This window comes from Rana temporaria, chromosome 13 (genome assembly GCF_905171775.1).
Source record: "Rana temporaria chromosome 13, aRanTem1.1, whole genome shotgun sequence".
Taxonomy (NCBI): Eukaryota; Metazoa; Chordata; class Amphibia; order Anura; family Ranidae; genus Rana; species Rana temporaria.
In genome coordinates, this window is record NC_053501.1 from 23,947,758 (window position 1) to 23,968,534 (window position 20,777).

The following is a 20,777-nucleotide window of genomic DNA, read 5'->3' on the forward strand; positions in this document are numbered from 1 at the left end:
AAGACTCCAGCTGTTCAGAATGAGGCAATTAAAGGCCTCTATAAAGTAGCCCAGAGGATAACCACTAATTGGCTGCGTCACTCCTAAGGCTGTGTGAACAGGAGAGCAGTGCCAAAAAAAGCCTTGTGTGAAGGTGAGAAGAGGATTGATTTTTCTGTAAAAATCAAAAGACTATTGTTTTGTGCTGTATGACCAGCACTGTCTATCCAGCGGTAGGCTGTGTTAGACTTCATAGATAGGCTCCTGTGTGGAAGGTAGACGCCCAGAGTGGCTAGGAGTTATTTTAGGTTTGATTTTGTTTATGCTGTTTGGATGTTTGCAATTGTTTTCCAGCAAGATGGAAAAATAAACCAGAAACTTTGTTTTCAACCGTCTTCGACTGCCAGTCTGTATAAATTCAGTGTGTGGTGAACCCAACCAAGGGGTCACACACCCCGCTACCGAGCTAACCCCTCACAGCACTTACAGCAGAACACATTCCCCCCGCCATTCACACCCGAGCTTGTAGCTTTAAAACACTCAACAAGCCAAATCCTATTCATTTCAATGGCCCCTGTTCACATCTAAGCGTTCAGTCACCTGAAGCAAAACGCCTGTCGCTGAAAAAAGTACATGAGCTTCTTTTTGGCAGATTGGATTGGAAGCAAATTGGGCTTCATAGACTTCATTGGGAACGTCTGGAAATGTGCAACATGAGCATTTTGTCGCCCGCTAATCTGCTATGCTACGTGCAGAAACACTGGAACTCTGTCAGAGTGACCATCAGGTTTTTGGTCACCTCCTTGACTAAGGCCCTTCTCCTCCGATCTCACAGTTTGACGGACCGCCCCGCTCTAGGAAGAGTCCTGGTGGTTCCAAACTTCCATTTACGGATGATGGAGGCCACTGTGATTATTTCAATGCTGCAGACATTTTTCTGTGCTCTTCCTCAGATCTGTGTCTCAATACAATCCTGTCTCGGAGGTCTACAGACAATCCTTGGACTTCATGGCTTGGTTTGTGCTCCGACATGCACTGTTAACTGTGGGACCTTATATAGACAGGTGTGTGCCTTTCCAAATCATGTCCAATCAACTGAATTTGCCACAGGTGGACTCCAATCAAGTTGTAGAAACATATCAAGGATGATCAGTGGAAACAGGATGCACCTGAGCGTCATGGCAAAGGCTGAGAATAATTATGTACAGTGGATATAAAATGTCTAAACACCTGTTAAAATGTCAGGTTTCTGTGATGGAAAAAATTTGACAAAGATAAATAATTTAAGACATTTTTCCACCTTTACTGTGACCTATAAACTGTACAACTCAATTGAAAAACAAACTGAAATCTTTTAGGTGTGCACACCCTCTTATATCTGGGGATGTAGCTGTGTTGAGAATTAAGCAATCACATTCAAACGCATGTTAAATAGGAGTCAGTACACACCTGACATCATTTAAAGTGTCTGATTAACCCCCCAAAAAAGTTCAACTGTTCTAGTAGGTCTTTCCTGACATTTTCTTAGTCACATCCTACAGCAAGAGCCATGGTCCGCAGAGAGCTTCCAAAGCATCAGTGGGATCTGATTATTAACCACTTCCATACCAGGCACTTACGCACCTTCCCGCCCAAGCCATTTTTCAGCTTTCAGCACTGTTGCACTTTGAATGGCAATTGCGCGGTCATGCTACACTGTACCCAAACAAAATTGGCGTCCTTTTTTCCCCACAAATAGCGCTTTTATTTGGTGGTATTTGATCACCTCTGCGATTTTTTTTTTTTGCTTAACAACTAAAAAAAGATTTTGAAAAAATTTTTTGAAAAAAAAATAAGTTTTTATTTTTTTCTGTTAATTTTTTTGTAAATAAGTACGTTTTCTCTTTCAATTACGGGCACTGATATGGCGGCACTGATGGACATCGATGAGGTAGTACTGACGAGCACAGATGAGGTGGCACTGATTGGCGGCGCTGGTATGCGGCACTGAGGGGCACTCATAGGCGGCACTGATGGGCACACATAGGCGGCACTGATGGGCACACATAGGCGGCACTGATTGGCACTCATGGGCGGCACAGATGGATACTTATGGGTGGCACAGATGGGCACTGATAGGTGGGCACTGGGCATGGATGGGCACTGTGGGGTGGCACTGATGGACACTGTGGGGTGGCACTGATGGACACTGTGGGGCAGCACTGATTTACCCATGTTGCCAGTCAGTACCCATTTGTGGGCACTGATTGGCATTTTTTTTTTTTAATGCTTTTTTTTTCAGACTTTTTTCCCCCCTTTTTTTTTGCCCTTCCCTGGTGGTCTAGGGTGGACTTCCCTGGTGGTCCAGTGTGGTAATCCAAGGAGGGGCTGCGCTGATAAACAATCAGCGCGAACCCCCCCTGTCAGGAGAGCCGCCGATCGGCTCTCCTCTACTCGCGTCTGTCAGACGCGAGTGAGGAAGAGCCATCAACGGCTCTTCCTGTTTACATCGTGATCAGCCGTGATTGGACACGGCTGATCACATGGTAAAGAGCCTCCGCCGGAGGCTCTTTACTGAGATCGGAGATGCAGGGTGTCAGACTGACACCCCGCATCACCGATTGCCGCGCTGCGCGCCCCCACGGGCGCGCGCGGCATGAAATCCTGCAGGACATCCAGTCAGGATTTCAAAACCACTTCCCGGACGTAAATCGGCTATAGACCGGGCGGGAAGTGGTTAAAAAGGTATCAGTCAGGAGGATACAATAGAATATCCAAGGCATTAGATATAATATGGAACACAGTGAAGACGGCCATCATCAAGTGGAGAAAATATGGCAAAACAGTGACATTACCAAGAAATGGACGTCCCTCCAAAATGTATGAAAAGATGAGAAGAAAACTGGTCAGGGTGGCTACCAAGAGGCCTACAGCAACATTAAAGGTGCTGCAGGAATATCTGGCAAGTATTGGCTGTGTGGTACTTGTGACAATTTCCTGTATTCTTCATATGTCTGGGTTATGGGGTAGAGTGGCAAGGCGGAAGCCTTTTTCATAAAGAAAAACATCAAAGCCCAGCTAAATTTTGCAAAAACACATCTGAAGTCTCCCAAAAGCATGTGGGAAAATGTGTTATGGACTGATGAAACCAAGGTTGAACCTTTTGGCCAAACCTCCAAAAGATATTTTTGGCACAAAAACACCACTGCACATCATCTAAAGAACACCATTCCCACTGTGAAGCATGGTGGTGGCAGCATCATGCTACAGGGCTTTAGTCAAGGTAGAGGGAATTATGAACAGTTACAAATACCAGTCTATATTGGCACAAAACCTCCAGGCTTCTGCTAGAAAACAGGAAAACGAAGAGGAACTTCATTTTTCTGCATGACGACCCAAAGCATACATCCAAAAATAATGGCTTCACCAGAAGAGGATTAAACTTTTGGAATGGCCCAGCCAGAGCCCAGACCTAAAGCTGGCCATACACCTATAGATTATCTGCAGATTTTCTATGGTTAGATGGATCTCAACCTAAACAATGCCTGCACCCAATCAGAATGTTCAGGTATTGTGAGAGCCAGCGGGGCCGACTAGCAAGATATGGAAGCTTGGGCCAGTGGGAGATTCCTCCATCCACACAGTTCAGCGTAGATGGAGAAATCGGTTCCACTTTTTCCATCTGACCATAGAAAATCTGCAGATAATTTTTTTCTGTCTTTTTTTTATTTGTAGCACAAAAAATAAAAAACCGCCAGAGGTCATCAAATACCACCAAAAGAAAGCTCTATTTGTGGGAAAGTAAAGAATTATAAAAATGTTGTTTGGGTACATCGCATGACCGCGCAATTGTCATTCAAAGTGGGATTGTGCTGAAAACTGAAACTTGGTCTGGGCAGGAAGGTGTATAAGTGCCCTGTATTGAAGAGGTTAAATGGGTTGTAAAAGGAAAAAATATTTCAGCCCTGACATCCTCTTCGCCGCTCAGCCTGGCTGTTGATTGGCTAGAGCGAATGGACTGAAAGCAGCGCAGCCTACAACCCCTTTAAGGGTGTGCACACTTATACAACCATATTATTTTTATTTTTATTTCCCTAAAAGATTTCAATTTGTTGTTCAACCGAGTTTATAGGACACATTAACCACTTAAGGACCCCTTCACACCGATTTACGTTGGCAGAATGGCACGGCTGGGCACATAAACGTACCTGTACGTTGCCCTTTAAGCCCAGCCGTGGGAGTGCACGCGACCCAGTCCGAAGCTCCGCACTCGCGGACCCGATCGCCGCTGGAGTCCCGCGATCGGTCCCAGGAGCTGAAGAATAGGGAGAGCTGTATGTAAACACAGCTTCCCCGTTCTTCACTGTGGCACCGTCATCGATCGTGTGATCCCATATATAGGGAATCACAATAGATGATGTCACACCTACAGCCACACCCCCCTACAGTTAGAAGCACAGATGAGGTCATACATAACCCCATCAGCGCCCCCTTGTGGTTAACTCCCAAACTGCAATTGTCATTTTCACAGTAAATAATGAATTTTTTGCTGTGAAAATGACAATGGTCCCAAAAATGTGTCAAAAGTGTCCGCCATAATGTCGCAGTCACGAAAAAAATCGCTGCCATTAGTAGTAAAAAAAAAAAAATGCATATAAAACTATCCCGTTTTGTAAACGCTATCGATTTTGCGCAAACCAATCGATAAACGCTTATTGCGATTTTTTTTTACCAAAAATAGGTAGAAGAATACGAATCGGCCTAAACTGAGGAAATTTTTTTTTATATATATATTTTTGGGGGATATTTATTATAGCAAAAAGTTAAAAATAGTTTTTTTTTTTCAAAATTGTCGCTCTATTTTTGTTTATAGCACAAAAAATAAAAACCGCAGAGGTGATCAAATACCACCAAAAGAAAGCTCTATTTGTGGGAAAAAAAGGACGCCAATTTTGTTTGGGAGCCACGTCGCACGACCGCGCAATTGTCAGTTAAAGCGACGCAGTGCCGAATCGCAAAAACTGGCCTGGTCCTTTACCTGCATTTTGGTCCGGGGCTTAAGTGGTTAAGGGTGTGCACACTTATACAACCATATTTTTTTTATTTTTACTTCCCTAGACCGAAAAGATTTTAATTTGTTGTTCAACCGAGTTTATAGGACACATTAAAAAGGTGAGAACATTTCTGAAATTATTTATCTTTGTCATTTTTTTTTTTTACATCACAGAAACCTGACATTTTATTAGGGTGTGTAGATTTTTATATTATATTTATATTTTTATATCCATTGTACATCCGGATTTTCTTTTTCGTTTTTTTTTTTTTAATACATTTTCAAAGATTTCAAACAAACTTCTTTCGCATTGTCATTACGGGGGTATTGTTTGTAGAATTCTGGGGAAAATAAGGAAATGAATCCATTTAGGAATAAGGCTGTAACATAAAATGTGGAAAAAGTGAAGCACTGCGAATACTTTCCGAATGCACTTTTGTTTTAAGTGCACAAGCCTTTTATTGCAGTAAATGTAAAAGTCACAGATCTAGTTTTTTTTCCCCCTTTCACCCTGTTCAGATAACGACTAGGAAAATGCATCATTAATTAGAATGTAGTTTGTGTTTTTTGTTCAGGAAGAGACTCCAATTATCGCCGTCACCTGGAGCATCACTAAACAAGGTACAAATCCCACAATTCAGCAAATGACTAATGATGTTTGTTAGATTCAAATCCCTTGGGTGACTACCAGGCCAAGGGACCAGACGGTCACATTCGCTTTCAGCTTGAGAAGCACAATAAGTACCGTATTTATCTTGCTATAACGCACCCCGGCGTATAGCGTGCACCCCCGAACTTGAAGGAAAATTCCTGGAAAAAAACTACTTACAGTTTGGATGCCCCTCGTCGGTGTCTTGCCCGTCGTCCATCGGCGGCCTCGTCCGGTCCGGCGTCCTTCTGCGGCCATCGTGGTGTCCTCCCCGGTCGATCCCCACGCTGTGTTTGAACTACTCCGCCGACATATACCGAGCGCAGTACACTCGGGCCGGCTCTGCTCCTCTCGCGTAAAGGACGTACAGGACGCACAGGATGTGACCGCGAGAGGAGCCGAGCCTGCCCGACTATACCCGAGTGTACTGCGCTCGGTATATGTCGGCGCAGTGGTTCAAACACAGCGCGGGAAGCGGCGTATATCGCGCACCCACGATTTTGCCCTGATTTTAAGGGCAAAAAAGTGCGCGGTATACGCCGATAAATACGGTACATGAGGTCTGCAAGAAAAAAAAACCTCCAAAATACTCATTGCATAGATTTGAGGAATAGAAGTAAAAGCAAAACTTTTTGAAAATGTTTATTTTGGATAATGCAAGGGAGGGTTATAACCCCTGCTAAGTGTTCTTTTGCTATCTGTGACCCTTTGGGAAGACTTCCCTACACTTCCCGTTTCATGGCCAAAACAGGAAGTTAGAGGAGATCCCTCCAAAGGGAGTCCCTGGTTGTCACCAGAACTAGTGTCCCCATTGGAAGATTTTCCCTTTATTCCTGTTCTGGTGACAACCTAACATATGGGATCTTCTTTTACATTCAGTGATAACAGTAAACAGGACAAATAGCGAGAGTGAATCTGCTTAATGAGGACACAGCAATAAAAACCTGAACGGTGTTCTGATCTCTCTCTACACTATACAAGTTTTTTTTATTACGTTTAGTTATACTTTAAGTGCCCATTTAATGAGTGGCAACTCACATTACATGCATCATTTTGAATGGTATTCTAACACGGTTTTCCGCAACCAAGCCCCCCGTTGACATTGATTTCAAAGCCGCATGTCAGTGCGACTTGTAAGACATCTGTGCAGCTCCATGCACAAAGGCCTAAGCACGTCGCACCTGAAAAAAGAAAAAAAAAATCGCCAAAAGTTTTCAAATGGGTGTGGCACCACAAAGTTGGTGTAGCGCTGATTTGAACAGAGCGATTGCCAGCAATAGGCTGCAACCTGTCAAATCGCATTAAAAAGTCGCTCCAACTGTGAACGAGAGCAAGTTGGCTGCCCATCTATTTATTTCTTTCATAGAGGCTGCCTTGGGACTGGTTCACACCACAAAAACGCACTCCAGATCCGTTCCGGATGCGTTTATGCATGTGTGTTAACGCGTTTCCGGGTGGATTCCAGATGCTTTTTTCATCATGCGGTGGTGCGTTTTTCCATGTTGCAGTACAGTCGAGTGCAGAAAAAAATGCAACATGTTCTACCGTGTTTCCCCGAAAATAAGCCCAGGTCTTATATTAATTATGCCAACAAAAGACACAGTAGGGCTTATTTTCGGGGTAGGTCTTACCATATAATGTACTGTCTTCTCTCCCCCTCTCCCTCCCTGCCAGGAATCCCCAATGCAAACTGAGTTAAAATGCTTGTAAAATCCCATAATCCACTCTATTACTGTAGTATATAATGTACAATGTGTGCATTTCTGTAATATAATTGTGCCAAATACATTTGTTATAGCACCGCTCTGCACTTCTGTTACCCGCCGGAGCTCTCTTCCCCGCAATTATATTACAGAAACACACACATTGTACATTATAAACTACTGTAATAGAGTGGATTATAGGATTTTACAAGCATTTTTAACTAGGGCTTATTTTCGGTGTAGGGCTTATATTGCAGCCCTCCTGGAAAATAACGCTAGGTCTTATTTTCAGGGTAGGTCTTATTTTTGGGGAAACAGGGTAATTTTCTTTTTTATGGAACTGGAAAGCCCTGGAACAGACCACACTGGTGTGAACTATGCCATTGGAAACTATGGCCCAGATTCACAAAGGAGATACGACGGAGTATCTCAGATACTCCGTCGTATCTCTCAGAGTATCTATGCGACTGATTCATAGAACCAGTTACGCATAGATATCCCTAAGATCCGACAGGTGTAATTTTTTTACACTGTCGGATCTTAGGATGCAGTACCGTGGCCGCCGCTGGGGGGAGTTCGCGTCGTAAACCAGCGTCAGGTATGCAAATTAGGAGTTACGGCGATCCACAACGTTCGCTACGTCGCCGCTAGTCTAGTTTCCCGTCGCAAAGTTAGTCGTCGTTTTGGGTGCCTTAACTTTAGACAGCAAACGTATTGCTGTCTAAAGTATGGCCGTCGTTCCCGCGTCGAAATTTAAAATTTCACGTCGTTTGCGTAAGACGTCCGTGAATACGGAAGTACGCTACGCGCATCGCTGATCGCAAAAATGACGTCAGTTCGCGCAAAGCACGGCGGGAATTTCAAAACGGAGCATGCGCAGTAGGTCCGGCGCGGGAGCGCGCCTAATTTAAATGGTACCCGCCCATTCAATTTGGACCGCCTTGCGCCGGACGTATTTACGATACACCGCCGCAAGTTTCCAGGTAAGTGCTTTGTGGATCGGGCACTAAAACTGAAAACTTGCGGCGGTGTAACGTAAACGGCTTACGTTACACAGGCGCAATTATACCTGAATCTGACCCTATATAACCTACTTTCCATGCATTGTTGCGCAGAAAAAAAAAACCTGCATTGGACTGCATTTGGTACGAACTATCCCTAAATGCAATACACGATACCCTGCATTTTCAATGCATTACCACATTGAAAAAAATGTAAATTGCCTGTTTTTTTACATTCAGTAATAGGGGTCACCAGGATAAATAAAGAGGGCAAAAACTACCCAGCAGGCAAGACAGATAGAAATATAAAGTTGATAAATATAGACTACCAATAGTAAGCAGTAGAAACAGGCAGTTGGATCCACTTTTTTTTACCCCCGACCGACCACCTATAATGGACCATGGCCTGTTTACAATACTGTGGCTGGGATGTACACAGTGTGGCAATTTTAAAGCGGAGGTTCACCCAAAAATAAACTTTCTGCCATTAGATCCAGCATACTGCTGACATCTGCAGTATGCTGTTTTTTTTATTTTGTACTTATCGTTTATCAGCCGTTGTTATCCGGCTCTGAGGGGGGATTTCTGTGGGGAATAGGCGTTCCTAAGCCAAGCGGATTTGATTGACGGGCTGCTAAAGCGCGTCACGCCTTCCGAAAATACCCAAAGTCACACTCGAGTGTTTATGGCACCGGCCGTGTAGAGCCGACTGCGCAGGCGCCGTAAACACTCGAGTGTCACTTTGAGTATTTTCGGAAGGCGTGACGTGCTTTAGCAGCCCATCAATCAACTCCGCTTGGCTTAGGAACGCCTATACCCGGAAGGAATCCCCGCTCGGAGCCGGATAAAAGGCTGATAAAACGATCAGTACAAAAAAAAAAAAAAAAACAGCGTACTGCAGATGTAAGCAGTATGCTGGATCTAATGGCAGAAAGTTGATTTTTGGGTGAACCTCCGCTTTAACTAGGCAAGTGGTCCTTCTTGCCGCTTGCCTTTGCACCCCTCCCCTGACCTAACCTTACCCCCCTCTGCCTCCACAGATGTCAACTTACTTCGATCCAATGGTCACATTTCTACTGTTTACTTACATTCAGAGAAGCAAGTCTTCACTATCCAAGCCATGCATGCGTGGTGCTTCCCCATAGACTTTTATGAGGTGGTTTTTCAAGCCTGGAGACAATGAGAGAGTCATAGAAGTCTAAGGGACAATAAAGTGGTTGTAAACCCTTACATTTATCCAGTGAAGTGACTGGCCTCAGGTGATAGAGATGAAACGAATCCTCCTACATAAGTTGCACCTGGTTAATCATAGCCCTCTTTCCTCTACAACCTTCTAAAACACCTACATCAAAGGCTTTTCTCAGCTCCAGGAGGAGTGTAATCTGAGACCTGAGTGGAGGGAATGGACATATCCCCCTCTACACAATCTCATAGGGAAACATGGACAGCTGAGGCTCTCAATTACCTGTGCTTGGTGGTGGTGGAGGGGGGACGGGGGTCTCCCAAGCTTGTCTGGTGTCTACATAACTCAGAGGTGATTCGTACAGGTAGAAGAAAAAAAAAAAAACACAGCAGAGAGGAAAGGCACCCAGTGCTTTGATTTGGGGACATGTAAACACTATAATGGGATATGCTTTGTTCATTTTTCCTTTCAGAGTTTACAACTACTTTAAATGCACATGTGCAGCCAGGGCAGTGAAGAATTGCACCACTAGATGTAAAAAGCAGAACCGTGGCCATGGATTGGAGGTAAATATACGTCTATGGAGGGGCGGGTGGGTTAGGTCAGGGCAAGTGGCAATCGAAACCAGCTTAGGTTATATTTGCGGAAAGATTTTTTTTTTTAAACTGCACGTCTCCATTAATTCCAAGAGATTTGGATTTAAAAATTCATCCTAGCCAAAGGCTGAAGAAAGGAGCAAATTAGGAAGAGGCACCTTTCCCTTTAACCACTTAACCCCCGGACCATATTGCTGGTCAAAGACCAGAGCACTTTTTGCGATTCGGCACTGCGTCGCTTTAACTGACAATTGCGCGGTCGTGCGACGTGACTCCCAAACAAAATTGGCGTCCTTTTTTTCCCACAAATAGAGCTTTCTTTTGGTGGTATTTGATCACCTCTGCGGTTTTTAGTTTTTGCGCTATAAACAAAAATAGAGCGACAATTTTGAAAAAAATGAATATTTGAATAAATATCCCCAAAAATATATAAAAAAACTATTTTTTTTCCTCAGTTTAGGCCGATACATATTCTTCTACATATTTTTCTAAAAAAAAAAAAAAAAAAATCGCAATAAGCGTTTATTGATTGTTTGCGCAAAAGTTATAGCGTTTACAAAATAGGGGGTAGTTTTATGGCATTTTTATTAATATATTTTTTTTACTAGTAATGGCGACGATCAGCGATTTTTTTCGGTACTGCGACATTATCGCGGACACATTTTTGGGATCATTGGCATTTTTATAGCGATCGGTGCTATAAAAATGCCACTGGCAGGGAAGGGGTCAACACTAGGGGGCGGGGAAGGGGTTAAGTATGTTCCCTGGGTGTGTTCTAACTGAAGGGGGGGGTGGACTGACCTGGGGGAAATGACAGATCGCTGTTCATACATTGTATAACCAGACGGTCAGGCATTTCTCCCCTGACAGGACCAGGAGCTGTGTGTTTACACACACAGCTCCCGGTTCTCGCTCTGTAACGCGCGCGGGAGTCATGAGCGAGCAGGGGGGCGCACGCGCCCCTAGTGGCCGCTTCGAGAGCCGAAGTTGTACTACGGGCTCTTGCGCAGGAGAGCCGTCCTGCCGCCGTAGAACTGCGGCGGCTGGTCGGCATGTAGTTAATGACTAAGTGGTAATTATAAGGTGTGGGTTTGCAGTGCCTGAAGACCTGGGATTTGGCTGATATCAGTTACCAAGTGACACCATGCCTGGAAGCCCTGAGCACACACCGTCCCCGCCTTGGCTTTCATCCTTTGTTCAGAAAGATTCTTTAAATGCTTTCGGCACAAACTCCCACTTTATCGATGGCCTTTCTATATCTATATGGAGGTTCAGCCTGGCCTTGTCCGGTTCAGGTGAAATCTGCGACAATCTCCTTGTTTCTGATTTACCGATCCATTGGTGGTATCCTTGTTTGCTACATATTGGGCCAGATCCTCGTAGAATTCCGCGGCGGCCTAGCGCAAGCCATTTACACTACGCCGCCGCAAATTACTGGAGCAAGTGCCGTATTCTTCAAGCGTTTGCTCCGTAATTTGCGGCGGCGTAGTGTAAATGGCCCAGCGTAATTCAAAGGGGGTGGCTTGTATTTAAATTAAGCGCGCCCCCGCGCCGATCGAACTGCGCATGCGCCGGGCGTTGAAATAGCCCAGTGCGCATGCTCCAGCTCACGACGGAAAACGTCAATGACGCCGACGTGAGCGTCATTAACGTAAAGTCCTATTCGCGAACGACTTAGGAAAACAACGTAAACGACGGAAAAAGACGACGCTGACCCGACGCCATACTTAACATGGCATACGACGGACCTTCGTAAACGTACCCCTCATATAGCAGGGGTAAGTTTACGCTTACGGAAACGTCGTAAATTCACCGCGCGTACGTTCGGGAATCTCACGTAAATAAGTAATTTGCATAGACGACGGGGAAAACGACGTCGGCGACACCTAGCGGCGGAAAAAAAAAAATTACATCTAAGATCTGACAGCGTAAGAGCCTTACGCCTGTGAGATCTAATGGATATCTATGCGTAACTGATTCTAAGAATCAGTCGCATAGATACGCCGGGCCAGATTAGCACTTATGACGGCGCAAATGGCGTTGCGCCGTCGTAAGCCCTTTGAGAATCTGGCCCATTGAAATCAACAGCCATGGACCTCCGGGGGCGAGTCTTCACGGCCCCATTTACTTCACAATACAGTGAGCGAAAAAAAAGTATCTGATCCCCTGCCGATTTTGTTAATTTGCCCACTGACAAAGAAACGATCAGTCTATCATTTTAATGGTAGGTTTATTTTAACAGCGAGAGACAGAATGACAACAAAAATATCCAGAAAAACGCATTTCAATTTTTTTTTTTTTTTTTAAAGAGTGGAATAAGTATTTGATCCCCTATCAATCAGCAAGATTTCTGGCTCCCAGGTGTATTTTATATAGGTAATGAGCTGAGATTGAAGTGGACGTAAACCCAAATTTTGATTTTATTTTTTATGTCACAATGTAGAGTATGAGATTTCCCATCATCTGTGCCCAGTCTTGCCACACAGAGTTAATCCAGCGCTGAGCAATCCTCTTTTATTGTTCAGTGAAATAAAAACAGACTAAGTCCCTTTTCACACTTATACGACTTGTCTCATGATTTTGGACTGCAAAATCGTATGACAAGTCATTCTCCATTATTTTTAATGACTATCATTCATACTGGCACGACTTTAAGTTGTGCCGACTTCAAAGTAGTCCTTGCATTACTTTGGTCCGATTTTGATGCCACTTACACAGGCGAATCGCGGTAAAATCGCGGGACTTTGAAGTCGTACAAGTGTTAAAGGGGGCAGTAAAACCTTTTTTTCACAAGAAATACAGAGAAAAACCTTAGTCTGTTCCGCCCCCTTGCTGTGAATGACAGCTTATTTACATATTTCATGCACTAGCCTGGAGACAGGCATTATTTTTTAATTCCCACCATAGCCTGTTTCCTGTTCTTAGCTGACAGGAGTGGCACCCAGTGTGGTCTTTCTCTGCTGTATCCCATCTGCTTCAAGGTTGGTATTGTGCATTCCTTGGTTGTAACAAGTAGTTATCAGAGTTATTGTTGCCTATCATCTTGAACCAGTCTGCCCATTCTCCTCTGACATCAACACTGCATTTTCCTCCACACAACTGCTGCTCACTGGATATTTCCTCTTTCTTCCCCATTCTGATGCTCGGTTTGAACTTCAGCAAGTTGTCTTCACCACATCTAGATGCCTAAATACATTGAGTCGCATATATATATATTATATATATATATATATATTAGTGCTGTCAAGCGATTAAAATTTCTAATCTCGATTAATCGCATTAATGTCATAGTTAACTCACGATTAATCGCGCGATTAAGGAGGTTCACCCTTTAAAACATTTTTTTTTGTTTTCTTATTTTTTTTTTTTTTTTTTATAATATTAAATTGTGTTTTTTTATTTTTTTACATTTTGATCACTTTTATTGCTGTCACAAGGAATGTAAACATCCCTTGTGACAGCAATAGGTGGTGACAGGTACTCTTTATGGAGGGATCGGGGGTCTAAAAGACCTCCGATCCCTCCTTTGCACTTCAAAGTATTCAGATCGCCGAAAACGGCGATTCTGAATACTGTGTACTTTTTAAATCCGGCGCCATTGGCAGCCGAGAAACCCGGAAGTGACGTCATGACGCCGCTTCCGTGGTTTCAATGCGGAGACAAAGCGGAGAATGAATCAAAGCCGTTTACGGCTTAGTGTCAGTCTCCGCCTGAACACAGAACGCGGCGGATCGAGGATCGGGTCTCCCGGTGGGACGGGAGGCCTGGTCAGAGCGGCGAAAGGCGGCATAACAACCGAGCGGCTTTTAGCCGCATCGGTTGTTATGTTTGGATAGCCGATCGCCCGCTCTAAACAACGGTACCGGGATGATGCCTGCGGCTGCAGGCATCATCCCGCTATAACCCCCGAACGCCGCCTCGTTAATCGCACGATAAAAAAATTTACGGCGTTAACATGGGTTTGTGTTAACGCCGTTAATAACGCGTTTAACTGACAGCACTAATATATATACATACATACATACACACATACACACACAAATATACACCAAAAATGCAACTATAGCAGATTTCTGGATCGCCCTTTTCATAGAAGTCTGCACTGACACAAATCATATTTCAATCACACAGGAAGGAAATTCAATTTCTGGGGTATTTTTCATACCAAAAATGAACAGAACATCTCTAGATTGACGTATTGCACGGAAGTGACCCTTTACATTTCTTTAACAATTAAAAAAATTAAATAAAAAAAATAGACTGAAAATTGAAGACTAAAAAAGGAAAGGTAATTTGTAAGAACAAAAGGTCTTTTGCGGCAATTACATAAATTATGTGTGTAACAAAAGTGGAGTATTATATTAAGTGGGCTCGGTTTCCTTATATCTGACTGGTTAATATATGACAAATAATAATAGGTAAAGATAATAATGATCAGCAAAACTTTATCAAGGAGAAGGATCCAGCACCCATACCCTCATAATGCGGTTTACCTGCATTCTTCATAGGAATGTATAGGAAAACGACTCAATGCAGGCACCAAGCTGGGAAAGGATGAATTCTCCAAGGTCAGCAATCATTGACGACTGGGGGATCAACCCAACTCACTCCATCGGTCATAAAATGTTGTTATATTTAGAGTAATATAAAATACCCAATTTATCTTTGTAGATAGTACTGAAAAATAATTTATGTGGCGAACACCCCCTGCTGGTTGAATAAATTGATGCACGTTGCGTGTTGGTCACTCCAGGACAGTCAGAACATCTGAGCCTAGGTTCAATCACACAGGACCCAATTTGTTTATCAGCACTAGAATTGGATTGCTTGGGTGTTTATACCCATGTGATCTGGTCCAGGCAAGCGCACTGCGTTTGCGACCCACTTTTGGGGTGTCATTAACTTTTAATTGACACCAGCAGCAGATGCAGAACATGATTAGGGGCATTGCTTCTTTGCAGAGATTATGATTACTAAGATAAAAACAAAAATTGGGATAAGATATTTAAAGCCCAGAGACCAGTTTAAAAAAACAATGGGAGAAGTTAAAGAGTGGCACAAGCATAAAGCCTGCACCACTCTTCTAAACTGAGAAAAGGGAGATTCTCATTGACAAAGTCCCTTTGCAATTAGGAGCAATTTGCTTGCTATGCCATATCTGCACCTGACACAGCTTAGAGAGCAGGAGCTACACTCCCTGACCTGCCCCCTAGCCATTCAGCTGAGATGGAGAAGAAAGGCTGTTAACCCTGCAGGTTATCAAAACAGGTATATAGGAAGGAAAAAGAGCTTTCTTTTCCTATATGCAGGCTCTGCTCATGTAATGTGCTCACTGCACGAGCAGAGAAAGGTATGGAAGCTGTCCTGATTACTGGCAGTTTACATCCTGTTCCTCAGATCCAATCTGATGGGGATCTGTGAAGGTTTTATACAGTGGGGAGAACAAGTATTTGATACACTGTCGATTTTGCAGGTTTTCCTACTTACAAAGCATGTAGAGGTCTGTAATTTTTATCATAGGTATTCTTCAACTGGGAGAGACTGAATCTATAACAAAAACCCAGAAAAATCACATTGTATAATTAGCATTTTATTGCATGATGCAAGTATTTGATCACCTACCAACCAGTAAGAATTCCGGCTCTCACAGACCTGTTATTTTTTCTTTAAGAACCCCTTCTGTTCTCCACTCATTACCTGTATTAACGGCACCTGTTTAAACTCGTTACCTGTGTGGGCGAGATGGATTGAGAAGGTCTCGGGAGATGTGGGGGTGTGAGGACGGTACTGGTTAGGCTGGAACTGTAGGTACATGTGGTGGAAGAATGATAGACCAGAGGGTGCCAAGGTGGAATATAATAAGCAACAGGTGACACAAGAGAAACCTCCTTCCCTCAGCAAGAGCATTGAAGATGGGTCGTGGCTGGGTCTTTCAGCATAACAATGACCCGAAACACACATCCAGAGCTACTAAGGAGTGGCTCTGTAAGAAGCATATCAAGGTCCTGGAGTGGCCCAGTGTGTACAAACCTGGTCAAGAACTACAGGAAACATATGATCTCTGTAATGGCAAACAAAGGTTTCTGTACCAAATATTAAGTTCTGCTTTTCTGATGAATCAAATACTTTATGTCATGCAATGAAATGCAAATTAATGACTTAAAAATCATACAATGTGATTTTTCTGGATTTTTTTTTATATAGATTTCATCTCTCACAGTTGAAGAATACCTATGATAAAAATTACAGACCTCTACATGTTTTTTAAGTAGGAAAACCTGCAAAAATCGGCAGCGTATCAAATACTTGTTCTCCCCACTGTATATTAGGGCTGGGTTCACACTATTGCGAATTGGAGTCAGAATTCGCAACAGCAGGAGATTTTGACTGGCTCTCTATGGAGCCAGTTCACACATCTCCGCTGCGGCTCCGGTGCGAATTTACACAGGACCACTGTGCGTCTTTTGGTCCGTTTCAGGTCTGAATTCAGCCAAACATTCTGAAAATCGGACCTGAAAACGGTGAACAGGGACACACCAGACCCCCTGCTGTGAGCTGTATGTGGCTGTGTGAACCCAGCCTAAATGCTAGGGATGCACTGACACTGAGTATCTTCACAAGTACTCATACGCGTCAAAATGCTCCCGATACTGGAAACTTTGCAGAGCGTTTTGCGCCCACACAAAACGAATAGGCGCAAATCAGATGAAAAATAATCGCAGCCAATTTGAACAGGAATGTGGTTTGCCGCACTGGTCCTGTGTGAACCCATGCTGAAATCACTCTAACAAGCCAGGGTTTCACACAGGAGCGGTGGGGAAACAGAATGCGATTCAGACAGGAATTATTTTGGTACTAGGTATCGGAGAGTACTTAACCGAAAGTATCGATACTCAGCAAATACTTAGCAGTATTGAGCATCAGTGCAACCCTATTAAAAACTGCTGCGATCTCCTTGATGATTAGGCATGGAACTCGTACCACTTTCTATTTCACTCTGAAACTGGCATGGGTGGCACAGAAAGACCTGAGACACCCATCTGCTTTGTTGAAGTGCAGCATGCCACTCATGCCAGTTTCCTGCACCATTATAATGGGACAGAAAGCTTTGTTAATTCCCCCAATGTTTTGAACCTTATTCTGCTATATGGCATTAGAGGCAACTAAACAAAACCTAATAAGAGGATTCTTTGTGCAACTCAGTTAAGATGTTTAAGATTTACCTGAAGGGGAAAAAAAAAGGCACTCAAAACAAATAACATTAGCATTGTTTAATTCAGTCTCTCATTTAATAAAACCTAAGTACACAAGAAAGAAAATCCTTGGCATTAAACAGTCAGTTGAAGATACTGCTATGGATATAAACCTTTGGTGATTTTTATACATAAAGGGAAAAGAACCCCATTGAATATCAGGCAAGTTGTGTCATAAAATGACAGGCACTGGGAAACCAGGCAATATTAATGGAATATCACAGGATAACCAGCTCTTTGGTTACAACGTACTGTGCTATTCTGTGGTCTGGATAAGGAAGCAACATCTTCTACTCGACACACCTTGGCTTATTCCACAAGGCAGTGCAAAGAGCCCTACCACAGATCCCAAGTTACGATAATCAGATCCATAAAACAAATATGAATAATTCTGATTGGTTGTTCTGGGTCATTGATTTGCACATATAAAACAAGCCACAATAGACTTAAAGATGACAACTCATAAAAGACCAACGCCACCTAAAACAGAAAATGTTGTATGGCTTTAAACAAGCTTAGCTACGCCTTGCCTTGTTCAGTTGGTTCAGAATGGATATGTACGCTAGAATCTAGTTCTACCAAACTGATGTGGCCGCTATAAAGCTAAACGTTGGGGGAAACCTTTGATTTGGACCTTTAGGCTTCATGCACACTGGGGCTTTTGTAAACGCTTTTCTTCTAGCAGGGAAAAGCAACTTCAAAAATGCTCCCAAGGCCGGCCATACACACAGCAAATTTCTTTCCTGCAAACACAGGTTGCAGAAAATACATTTGCATGTTTCCCCATCAACATAGACAGTGCCGACAGGGGAATCCATCCCGCCGAGCAATTGTTTGCTCCCAGCGGAGGATGCCATCCCTGCAGGGAGAAGACAGTGATTATTGCTAGTGGCTTAAGCAGCCGCTAGCGATAATCGCAAGAGAATGCGTTAGGCTGGTTGTACCCAATTTGGTCGATTGATCAGCTTGGTACATTCAGCCTGCCCATTAACAGTCTGAATTTCAGCTGGTTTAATAGGATTCAAACCATGTACGGCTTTTGCAAACGCATTTAGGCTCATCAAACTCTTGGGCGTTTATTTTATTGGCCAAACACTTGGATTTTTATTTAGTTGGCCATATTTATGGAAAAAAAAAAAACGCCTAGCGCTCAGGTGCTTTTAGAAACAGGTATAACAGGTAGGCCCAAAAGCTCCGCTCTTGAAGGAGATTGTGGTGCATTCAGATTTCTGCCTCTAAACTCCTCCAATAGCCTATGTGTGCATGGACACATAAGCTAACAGAGGGTGTGTAAGGGGCAGCTGCAGTGTGCGATAGGTGAGGGGGGGGGGGGCACTGGATAACTTCGCTGCCATTGTACTATTGCTGGGTGTCCAGTGCATTCCTTTACATTTAAGGAGAGGTGGGCTCTCTATCTGCTCTTTAATCTATTATTATATATGTGCTCCAACTTTGGAGGCTCACCAAATGCATAGTGTTAGGACTGCAGTACACTTGGGTGCCGTAAGGTGGCTCTGCAGCTTACGTATAGATTTGCAAACCAATCCCCTTGTTTTAACGTGAACTGGTAGGATAAATCAGTTTGTTGCAGGCTGGTTGGTAAGTGAGCTGGGAATTTTCTTTGTTGTTTTTTTTGAAGTGTGCACAAGGCCTTATAAGTAGCTGAAGACACAAACTACCCAAGGCCTTTTTCACATCGGTTTTCCAATCAGGCCTTTTTTCAATTAGACCTGATTGGAGGTTCTATGTGGGTCTATTGGTAGGCTGATGTAAATGGACTTCAAGACTCCAAGTCCGCCCAGGGTAAGAAAAAGGACTGCATCTTTTTCCGTTTCTCTGGACCTAATTGTGACAGATTAGAGGTAGCCTGATTTAAATGAACTCAAGTCCGTTAACATCCAGCTGCCCATAGAGTCATCACGGGTCCACTCTTGTCCGTTGTGTAAAAGGGAAACAAATTGAATAAGCACAGAAGCCAAAAAAACGGACATCTGCTCCAAATAGCTCATGGATCCCCTGCTGAAAAGATCAGACCGATTCTCCATGTAAATGGGCCCCTAAGGGAAATCATATAAGCATAGAGATACGAGACTAATGGGTGTTCAAGACCAAAACATTTTTTAACTCACCCAAAATTGTGTAGGTCAATATTTGAAGATTGCACGGCCTAATTATTGTTGTGTACAGGAGGGCACTTCAACAACAACAACAAAAAATATGTATATTAATACTACTTGTTCTGTGTGTGCATAGATTAGGAAGATCAAAAACCTCTAAATTACACATTACATTATCCCTTCTCTCCCTCGTCAAGTTAACAAGTTGCAGTTTAATTATTTACAGTTTGTAAAAATTATCTTATCCTCATTGTAAATTCTGATTGGTACTACACAGACCAGCTCAATGGCGGCATAGGTGAAGCCTGTTGGGCTGTCGGGTGCTGCTTCTTTTAGGCTTTACTGGGACAAATCAAATTATAGGCGACTTAATTCACAGAAAAACAAATCCTTTGCTTGATATGTATTGCAAAATGAAGCATTTTGTCCATCAAACCTCATCGCAGCGTGGCTCCAGTTTGGCCTTGATGAAGAGCACCTTTGGCAAGAAGCCTTGGCCTATCCACGTCTGTTTCGGCTGTGCAAAATGTTTTGTTTTTCAGACTTAAAAATAAGCGTAATAAGGCACTAGCGCTATAACAGATTACACGTCAGAGTTCCCCTATACAAACAGTAAAAAATACAAAACGGAATCTGCTGCAAACATGTCCTATGGATTAGCAGATATATTACCCATAAATAAGGATATAAGGATCTATATTACAGGAGGCAGAGGAAAGACTTGGCTTCTAAGACTCTATGAATACCTACAAAAATAGGAACTGACCTGTAGTGTCAAAGCAAAAGCAAAAAAAATAATTAAAAGATTAAAAAAAAAGAAAACATCCCGTGGCATTATAAATGTACCTGTTATCACACAGCAGAAGCATTTTATATCCATTAGCCAAAATGTAATGGCACCTAGTGACCTCAAACAGACTTGAGACAGCAAGGTTACTATTTCTAGTCAATGTTTGTCCTGAGTATCAAGTCAACTCATATTATTGCCGCTGCATTCAGGTAATGTTTATATGTGAATGCGCTCGTTAATAAAAAATGTATTGTTAATATTAATGTATTTAGAAAATACACAAAGTTATGCCCTGCCAAATGCCTGAGCTTACACGCCGTCTTCCATCATCTGAGTGTGCCTAACAGCGCGTGAGGTCAGCGAGTCTTTAGCTTAAATTGTCAAGGTCTAAGTAAAGCTAAATAAGGAGGAAATCTAAATCTTTAAAGCAGTTCTAAAGCATTTTGTTTTTTCACCTTAATGCATTCTATGCAT